Genomic DNA, 10,166 nt, shown 5'->3' on the forward strand with positions numbered 1-10,166 from the left:
CCATCCTATTCTAGACAAGGATCAGCAGCGCTGACTTAGGCCTCAAACGTACTTGATTCAAAGAGCATAGATGCACCATATGATGGTCAAAGCAAGTCAACTGCGCAGACTCAAGTCTGCGCAGACTAGAAGAGACAGCTTGGTCCCAAGATAACACGCGGAAAGGATTCAAAGAAAGAAACATCTTCAGTGAAAGCAAGGATAAGAAGAGCTGCGCAGACAAGACTAGAAGGCAATACATGAGGGGGGCCGATTATGCCCTATTTAAAGGACGGCGCAGACGAAGGACCGTCCTATCTAAGACGGTGCCGACATAGGCCCATCCCGCTTTAGGCAGCGTAGACAAAAGTTCGTCTCGATTTCGACACAGCTGAAGGCTCACCTCAATGAAGTCGGCGCAGACGAAGAATGAAAGTAACCAACGCCGAAAGCTCGGAAAGACCATATGTTCAACATAAAGCTGCAAAGTAGTTAGGAAAGTTTGTTAGAAGCTAGAGAATCATTCACGTACACCGCCTGTGGAGCACATGAATGACCCGTAAAGTCTCTTTTACCCCTTGCCCTAATGTAACTCTATAAATACTCCTTGTAACTCATTATAATTGACACGCAAAATTACTTTAAGGAATTCATCTGCAAGTTTCAAGCAAGCTCTTCTCTCATATCGTTACACAGGTTGATCCGATCTCCTTTTCCGACTTGTTTAGATCTAGGTTTGAATGTTGAGCTTCACCAATTAGGATTATTAATAGGGGTTTTGATTTTTCAGTCCATGTGGATACGTTCTTTGCTTGCTACTTGCTATCAATTACAGTGCATTAGTTGCAGTTTTTATACTAGTAAAATAGTGATCACGACCCACTTTCATTGGTGGAAAAAAGGGTTTAAAAAAGGAAAGTGCTCACACTTGTGGGACGTACCAAAAAAAATTATAAATATCATGAATTAATTGTTTGATACCCTAGATTATAGTCAATATTAAGATATAAATCACAATTTTACTCTTATATAAAATTAGTAGCTAAAGTGAAAAAAAATAAAAGAACCTGCCGCAAATCACTTCACCCACTCATTCATTCCCTCTTCGCTTCTTTCTCACTATTGTTGAATTTCCGCAACCCCCACCCCCCTCCACTCTATCTTCCTTCTCTTTTGCTACCGCCGCACTCCCCCGTCCCCAACCCCAACCCAAATCTAATCTTCTAGTATAAACCTTTCTTAAACACAACCAAATTCAAAAATTAAAAACCCTGTTGGGTAATAAGCTAAGCTATGAAAAGCTGTTGAGAGAGAGAGAGCAAAATATGATTTTCTATATTTCTATTCAATGCGAAATGATTTACATTAGACCTATATATACAGCATACAGCTCACAATTGTAGATACAGATAGTATATCTATCTACCTAACCTCCTTTAACCACTTAACTAACAGAGTAACATAAACTTTAACTAACTGCTAACTAGGCTTATGTAATATAATTAACAACTAATACGGATACATTTGTAACAATATTACTTGAGATATTTTAAAATTTTGATATTACTGGTAACCACTTTTTCATATAAAAGAAATTAAAAATACAACATTTCTTCCACAATGTCAATTAAATCGGAAGTATAAATATTAATGTTTAGATCATTGATTGTCTAAACCCAACAACAACAGGTATACCACAATTTTATTTCCAAGTACTATTGCTGACTGAATCTAATTTGTTTTTTACCTAATTTGAACTTTACATAGAAGATCTTATGCTGATGAAAAAAGTTTTCAAATTATCTCATCATTTCTACCTACAATGAGATTTTGACCACTTACCTTAAAATAATCCCTCAAAATAAGGATCATTTAGCTTCCCCCATATGGTTATTCTGTTCTTTTTTCTTCTTGAAAAGATCTTTCTCTATTCAGTTGAGTACTCATTGTCACTGCTCCAGTACAATTCATTTAGTATTCTTCTTTAATTCTCCAGTAGTTATGATAGTTACATTTTAATAAAATATTAATTTAATTGCATTTGGCAAAAACATGTAAGTTGACTTGTTAAGCTGTTTTTTCTTTGTTTTTTAGCTGATGCATTATTTTTTGCAGTTTCAAGCTTCCTTCAATCCAAACTTCATTGTGAGTTTTCTATATATTTGTCATCTCTTAAATTTTTTTAGTAAAATACTTATAGTTTGAGTTATGATATGAGTTTTTTTCATTGTATTTGGATCTGCTATGATTTTCTATTCCTCGTTTTTGTTATTATTTTTGTTTATTGTTATTATTTGTCTAGTCACATTACATTTAATTGTTAATTTGTTTGTTTTTTTTTGTTTTTTTTTTTTTGCAATATATGTTGATACATGCATATTATGGCGCCAAATACGAAATCTCATGAAAATCGTGGAAGACAACCAAGGCGTGCACAAAATGACAACCTCGATTCCTTTGATGATTTAGCTGATACTCAATTAGATAAACTTATTTCTAAATTTATTAATGTTTTCTTATTTTATTTAACGTATTTTCTTACTAGTTTAGAATATGATCTCATTGACGTCTGTAGGCCTAGATCATATTGAATGACTCATCCGATCGTGAGATAGGTTGAATTAATACTTTTATTTATTAAATTTTAATGCATCATATTCTTAGCATTGTAAACCTTTAACATTTTTTTTCTCTAGAAAATGATGACATCTATGTGGTTTTATTAAGTGCCGTCCATAATAGTTAAAGGAACATTTCAGAAAATGTCCAAGAACGTGGTGGCAGAACAAGCGAAAATAATTCTAGCGATATCACAGTTGAGTTAGGTCAGTAATTATTAGTTTATATTAGTGATTAATTTATATTATTGACTTAATTAAAGGTTTAATGATCGATGATCATGACATATTTTTACCGTAGATGACGGCAATAAGAAAAATAGGGCAAGAGAACCAACGTGCATGCCAAAAGTTTGGTGCCTAAATAAAATCTTAATGTTTCTTTCAATGATCTTGGCCAACTTAATGATCAGAAGTAAACAAACATGCATGCTAGCTCATTTTTAGGTACTACTGCAAGGAACGGATCATTCTGCCCACTACATTATATTCATTGAAGATTGAAGCTAAACTGATATAAGGAAGACATGTGTAGAGAAGTGAAAGGTTGTTGGATTTAAGGTTTCTTATTTATTTTTCAATAGTTTGTATATTATATTTGTTAAAGTATAACTCAATTTTTCCTTTCCTTTTTTGAAGTCGAGGTTTATTATGCGTGCTGGCAGTGACAGTTTTATACTACAATCAATTAACCACAAGTGGAAGAATGGGAAGTGTCAATTGAAGAATTTGAACTTAATTTGACCCAAGTGTATCTATTGAAGAACAATTGTTTAAAGTACCATAAAGGGTAAATGCATATGAATATAAGAAATTACTTGATCATTGAAATACCGACAAAGCACATGTAAAAAAAATAATAATAATAATAATTTACATATCATATATATATATATATATATATATTTTTAAATCTTGTTTTCATTAATTTTTTCATGACATTTCTTTTTTTTTATCGACTAATTCAGGACCTTAGTGAAAAGAAAAAAGAAGAGCGTGCTAAGTTGGAGATTCCTCATCGAATGGGAAAGAGAAGTTGTGCAGTTATGGCCGAAATAATGGTAATATCAAATCTTTCACCAACTCAGTAATATTATTGTGTATTCAACTATAGGGCTTAAAAGAAAACTGAAATGGTGTGTCTAGAATCTATGTGTGACCTCTATGCCAAACATAGGATATTTTTAGAAAAATAAAATATGACACTGTGGCAATATTTAGTTTTGGTTTTTTCTGTATTCTCCATCACAGATGTACACCGAGATTTGACTATCCGATGGAGTTAAGCCATCCACCTAAGTATTGCAATTTTTGAGCTAAAAAAATCTCAAATTGCATGTTTTCCAAAAAAAATTAATATACTAGTATTCAAAATGATTGAGCAAACCAGATATCGACTATTAATTAATTATGTTGTTTTGCGGAAAACTATGTATCAATTATGTTGTTTTGTGTAATTGTGTAATTTCTAGTTTTATTGCATATTGTGATGTAATAAAGTTCATATGTCTGAACACAATACACATATAGTAACGAAATCAGATTACTTGAAATCTAATGAATAAAATTCCACAATTTTTTTTATAAAAAAAAAATGCTTACCTGAAATCTACTTGAAGCACTAGATATTTTGATTATTTGTGTAACCCTCTATGCCAAAGATAAGTTGGTTTCTTGAATAGAATCCTGATTTCGAATTCTTATGAATATGAGCCGTTTATTTTAATATATAGAATTTAAGTTATAGAAATGTTACTTTCGAATTCTAATAGCTTGAATTTCCATATTAATTGACCAAAAAATCTTGTAGTATGAACAATTGGGAAGACATTCCATGAGAGCAGAGTTATTTGAAAAGTGTTGTTATCCTCCTAATGGTTCTGCTACGAGTGAGACCGTTCGAGAAACTATTGTAAGTTAACATGCGTCTTTATAATCTAAGTTTCTTTTAATGTAATCTCATATCTTAAGTAGTTGTTAATAATATTTTATAATTCATGTTTTATAGAAAAAGATGAAATAGCTATCTAAACAAGACGATGGAAATTTAAGTGATTGTGATGTTGTGCATGATGTTGATGATGCTTTTGCAAAGATATTGGGCAAAGATAAATATGGACGATTGCGCATGTATGGCATGGGAGTGAAGCCGAGTGATATCTATGGTGGGAGACCAAGTCGTAATGCACTTCATAGAAAATCTATGATAGACAAAGAAGAAAATAGAGCACTTAAACAAAAAGTTGAAGAGTTGACAGCTTTGGTGTATAGCAAATCACACTCGGATAGACAAATACAAACAGAAAGAGCTCCAGTTTCTACCCACAACAATCATACTTCATCTGGTATTAGCGGTCGTCAACCTCGTATAAGGGTAATTACAAGAAATAGTATTATTTATTACGTAAGTGTCATATATACATATTTTCAATTATGTAATTCAAATGCTACAAATTTCAGGTTGAAGACTACCTGAAACTGAAAAGTCTTGTTAATTTGAATGAAATTGTTGTTATTAGCATTGTGCAAGCAATAGGAAATGTTTTGTTGAATGGTAGGGACTTTGGGCCCGGAATTTGCGAGGTAGTGGTTCAATCAATTTTGAAGGATGAAGAAATGTTGATTTATTCAACAGACCTTCATGAAACAATTGGAGATTCTATTGGAGCACAAGTCGCTTGCCTTTATCATTGGTACATTCTACTATTTAAATATGAAAATATTTGTTTCTTGTTAATTTAATTGGTTATTTATGTGTTGTTATTTGATTCCCACTATATTTAATATAGTGCAGCGAGTGCTCGGTATACTTAGGGTAATCTCACAATGCATATCAATAATCTATCTCTGGTTAATTCTCACTACAACAAAAAACATATATTGAGACACTTATTTAGAGGCATTTATTTGTAGGTGTCTCTAAATTATTTTTTGAGGCACTTGTTAAATACTACTTACACGTGGAGACACATAGTAATATTTTAAGTTTGACTAATTAATTAAAATAATTTAGGGGACGCGCGATTCTTCGCTTTTCCACATTTTGGGCGGACTCCTCAACCCAATTTCACTCATACTTTTCCAATTTTTCTATCATCCATTCTTCTCTTTCGTAATTTCACTCAAACTCTTCCAATTTTCCTATCACTCCTTCCATCTCTTCTGTGAAACGTCCATCGATCTCCAATTTCGTATCAGCAAAAATACTCAGAAACTGAAATCCATTGCCGCCTCTGAGCCGTCGTCATCGCCGAGCCGCTGCTGCGCCGTCGTCATCACCGAGCCGTCGTCGACATCCTATCGCCGCTGCGCCTTCTGCTCACACCCTCGCCTTGCAGCGTAGCAACCTTTGTTCTCCTCCCAATTTAAGATGCCAATTTAAGAGGCCTAGGTTTTTATTGAAGTAGCAGAGGTATGTGGATTCGCAGGTTGCCTCAACCAATATGCGGAAGAAATTCTAAATACTAAATAAATGCTGAAATTTATTATTGATAGAGTGTGGTGCATACATTGGCTTTATATTGGTTGAATTTTATGAGCAAATTCGAAATATGGTTTTTGGTTGAGAGCAGGATTAATCTCATTGGTTTCATCGTTGCATAGTTGGTGTTGTGCTGCCCGATTTGATTTGCATTTGGGGAAATTTATTGTGGGTTATTCTGTTTGATGATTGTTCTTCTGCCCTTTTTTGTTTTGGTTATGTTTCGGTGTGTTTGTAGATGATCGATGATTGATAATTGTTTTGCTGGTAATCTTTTGAATTAACAAAAGAAGGAGGAAGAGAAAGCAAGACAGAAGGATCTGCAGGAGTTGTTCAAAGTTGCCGTCAAACAACCTAAAGTTCCTGTTGGTAAGTTTCGAAGTTTTCTTTGGACTCTGAATTAGTTTTACTCATTTTATATGTTTGAAGTTCCTGTAAATTTCACAAAATTGTTGATGTGGTTTTTGAAATTATTTTAATGTTTCATGACCTAAATTTATTGTGAGTTGTTTTCTTCATGTGATATGGAATGCATTTTGCTTCATTTCTTAATCTAAATCCATTTGAGAAGAATTCGAAAGGGGTAACTGAGGCAAGTTTAGCTATCTGAGGCAGAGTAAGAATAAAACAGTAAATATGAATTCATTGTAATAGTTTATATATCATGCATCTCACATATATATGAATGAATTTAATAAAACAGTAACACCAGATTGGATTAATTAGTACCAAAAAAGGGAGCTAGACTAGGAGGAACATAGTTATCTTCTTTTGCTGCCAAAACCAGCGAAATTGCCACAAAAACTCCGAAATATGAGACTGCCATATCTCTGTAGACTTGAAGAGTAGTAGTAGTATGACTCATAATTGTTATTGCAGTTATAGTGTATATATATATTAAGTGCTGAAAATGCTACTTGTGTGCGAAAATTGGTAGGTTACAACAATGTGATTCTTATTATTCTATTTAGTACTTTTGGAATTCCATTACTGTTGGCAATGTCAAAATTGACTCTTCCCTTATTAGATTAATACATTTAGTGAACTAGTGTAGTAAATAAGTAGCAATTTCAGTGGTGCTGTTGTCTAAGGCTCAACTTAACTGTTTCAGTAGTCCAATGTGGCTGTTATATAAGCATATTGGTTTAGATTCTTTTGCTTTTTCTATCTAAACCTTAACAAGTATAGAATTTCTTTTGTGATCTCTGTTAGACTGATGAATAGTGATGAATGCAATATTCCATATGACAATTTGTATTGATAGATCCTATTTTGAGCATAGATGCCAATGCACTTCAACAAACTGATAGTTGAAAATATTAGTTTAGTTAGGGGCGATGTGGAAGGAATTATAGTTTGAGGTATGATATGATTTTCTTTTTTTTCATTGTAGTTATATTTGCATTTGCATTTGCATCATCGATTTCCTGCAATCTGATCAGAATAATGGAGGATAGGAAAGGCCAAGAGAATTTTCAGCTTATCGTCATCACTCATGATGAGCGGTTTGCTCAACTTATCGGCCAGAGGCAGTATTGCTGAAAAGTACTATTGCATCACTAAGGATGACTAGTAAGCCTCTCTCTCTTTTCTTACCTGCTTTCAACCTTCTTTCCTCTGTCAATTTGTGAGCATATCAACTAATTTTCCATGTTTTCTTCCCTTGCAGTCAACATAGCATAATTGATGCGCAAGAAATATTTGATTGATCATGTTCAGGGTAAATTTATTGTACTTGTGTAGGTTTTATCTTTAATTTGTTTAGTATAGTTGTGTAGCAAGCTTCTCTATTGCAACTAAATGTTTTTTATAACGTATTATGATCTTTGGGTTAGAATGCTCTGCTTGTTTAATATTAGCTTCTTGAATTAAGACCAAAGATTATATTAGTTTAGTTAGGGAAGATGTGGAAGGATTATGTTCTCTAACGTGTGATGTCTTTTCCATTTTTTTGCAGGGGTCCATCCTATGGTTAGAGGGGAAAGGTGTTGCTTTTGAGGATAATGGCTCTTCCAAAATTGGTGTTAGATTTGATAGGACTTTTCATTTATATCGAGTTGCCTTTTGGATTGTTTAGTTATTGAAATGTTGAATTCATATATCAAAAGAATACGATATGATTGTATTTGTACAGTAAGTGCCTTTATATAGTAATTTTGGGGCATAAAATCTTAGTATCTCTAATTTCTTTTTAATGTTAAAATAAGTGCCTCATGTGTTCATCTTAAGACACATAAGTATCCCATAATATTGATTTCGAGACATAAAACGAATTATGAGGCTACAAATAAGTGTCCAGATACTTAAGCAAAAGACACAAATAAGTGTCCCATAACATTAATTTGGGACATAAAATGAATTTTAAGATACATATTTGTGTCCCAATACTTAGGCAAATGACACAAATAAGTGCCCCAATATACAAATAAGTGCCCCAATATTTCTTTTGAAGGCACAAATAAATATCCCTATAAACTTAACAATAGGATTCGAAATATTTTAAAGGGCACTTTTATGTGCCTCTACAAATCAATCTCGGGGCATATTAAATTGTCGGGTAATCTATTGATATCGAGGCACATAAAAAGTGCCCCCAACCCTATTGGGACACGATACTTGGAGGCACATGTATTAAGTGCCCCGAAAATAAGAAGTGCCCCAATAGAGCATATATTGGGGCACTTTTTGGTGTCCGGAAAACCATTTTTTGTTGTAGTGTCTATGCATATTTGTTTTTACTTAATTCATTTTTGTGTGTGATTTTCGAGAGATGTGAATGTAGAAATGTGTTAGGGTTCTTTTTCTTGGGAGGGGGTGTTGAGTTGGATTGATGGCTAAAGTCTTTATTGATAATACGGTCTGTAATTTTCCAACTGCCAACTACCTAAGTAGCTTTAATTAACTAAAGTATATGCATGAGTTAATTCTTTTTTATAGGTTTATTTAGACTTTGTTCTAATACTATTAATATTGTATATATCTTTTTCAATGAGTAATATCTGGTTGTAACATATTATGTTTTCTCTATACAAATGGTCTTGGATGAAGATCAAAATTGATGCAGAAACAAGATTAGAGGACCTTCATGAAGGTGTTATTTTTGCATTTCGTATTAGTTTAAGAAGATAATAAACTTCGTGATTATTTAATTTTTCTTGTGGATGTTGGACATGAATGATAAGACTTTTTTCATTTATATCGAGTTGTCATTTGGATTGTTTAGTTATTGAAATCTTGATAATACTATTTATTGATGTATCAAAATTTTTGATATGATTGTATTTGGACAATAAGTGCCTTTATATACTAATTTCTCTAACTTCTTTTGAATGTCAAAATAAGTGTCTCATGTATTCATCTTAAGACACATAAGTGTCCCACAATATTAATATCGAGACATAAAATGAATTTTGAGGTTACATAATTTGTGTCCAGATACTTAAGCAAAAGACACAAATAAGTGTCCCATAACATTAATCTGGGGACATAAAACAAATTTTGAGCCTACACATTTTTTGTCACGATACTTAATCAAAATACGCAAATAAATGCCCCATAGTATTAATCTAGCTAGGGACATAAAACGAATTTTGAGGGTACACATTTTGTGCCCAGATACTTAAGCAAAAGACACAAATAAAGTGCCTCATTACATTAATTTGCGGACATAAAACGGATTTTAAGGCTACACATTTTTTGTACCATACTTAAGCAAATGACACAAATAAGTGCCTCGATATTTCATTTGAAGGCATAAATAAATATCCCTATAAACTTATCAATATATTTCAAAACATTTAAAAGGGCATTTTTATGTGCCTCTAGAAGTCAATCTAATAAATTGTCGGGTAATCTATTGATATCGAGGTACAGAAAAAGTGTTCCCAACCCTATTGATACGATACTTGGAGGCACATGTACTAAGTGCCTCGAAAATAAAAAGTGCTCCAATAGAATACATATTGGGAAACTTTTTGGTGTCCGGGAAGCTATTTTTTGTTGTAATTAAAGATAGGGCCGTCACATACAAGTTACAAAATTAACCGAAAAGGAAAATATCACACACAAGCTAAATCGAATATCTTGAA

At 32.8% G+C, this 10,166-nt stretch overlaps 2 long non-coding RNA genes across 3 annotated transcripts; both read left to right on the top strand.

Annotated features, from left to right (window-relative positions):
• Positions 1–2,362: 2,362 nt before the first annotated feature.
• Positions 2,363–5,262, top strand: LOC130997064 (uncharacterized). Its single transcript, XR_009092907.1, has 5 exons — positions 2,363–3,143; positions 3,237–3,387; positions 3,566–3,658; positions 4,408–4,509; positions 4,606–5,262. It is a non-coding gene; the product is annotated as an uncharacterized LOC130997064 (long non-coding RNA).
• Positions 5,263–5,598: 336 nt separating this feature from the next.
• Positions 5,599–8,255, top strand: LOC130997066 (uncharacterized). Of its 2 annotated transcripts, none has more exons than XR_009092909.1 (5): positions 5,599–6,009; positions 6,317–6,447; positions 7,521–7,650; positions 7,748–7,798; positions 8,036–8,255. It is a non-coding gene; the product is annotated as an uncharacterized LOC130997066 (long non-coding RNA). The 2 variants fall into 2 exon arrangements; XR_009092908.1 differs by having other exon boundaries at positions 5,600–6,009; positions 7,472–7,650.
• Positions 8,256–10,166: the final 1,911 nt, after the last annotated feature.

The sequence above is a fragment of the Salvia miltiorrhiza genome, chromosome 8, assembly GCF_028751815.1.
Source record: "Salvia miltiorrhiza cultivar Shanhuang (shh) chromosome 8, IMPLAD_Smil_shh, whole genome shotgun sequence".
NCBI classification, from domain to species: domain Eukaryota; kingdom Viridiplantae; phylum Streptophyta; class Magnoliopsida; order Lamiales; family Lamiaceae; genus Salvia; species Salvia miltiorrhiza.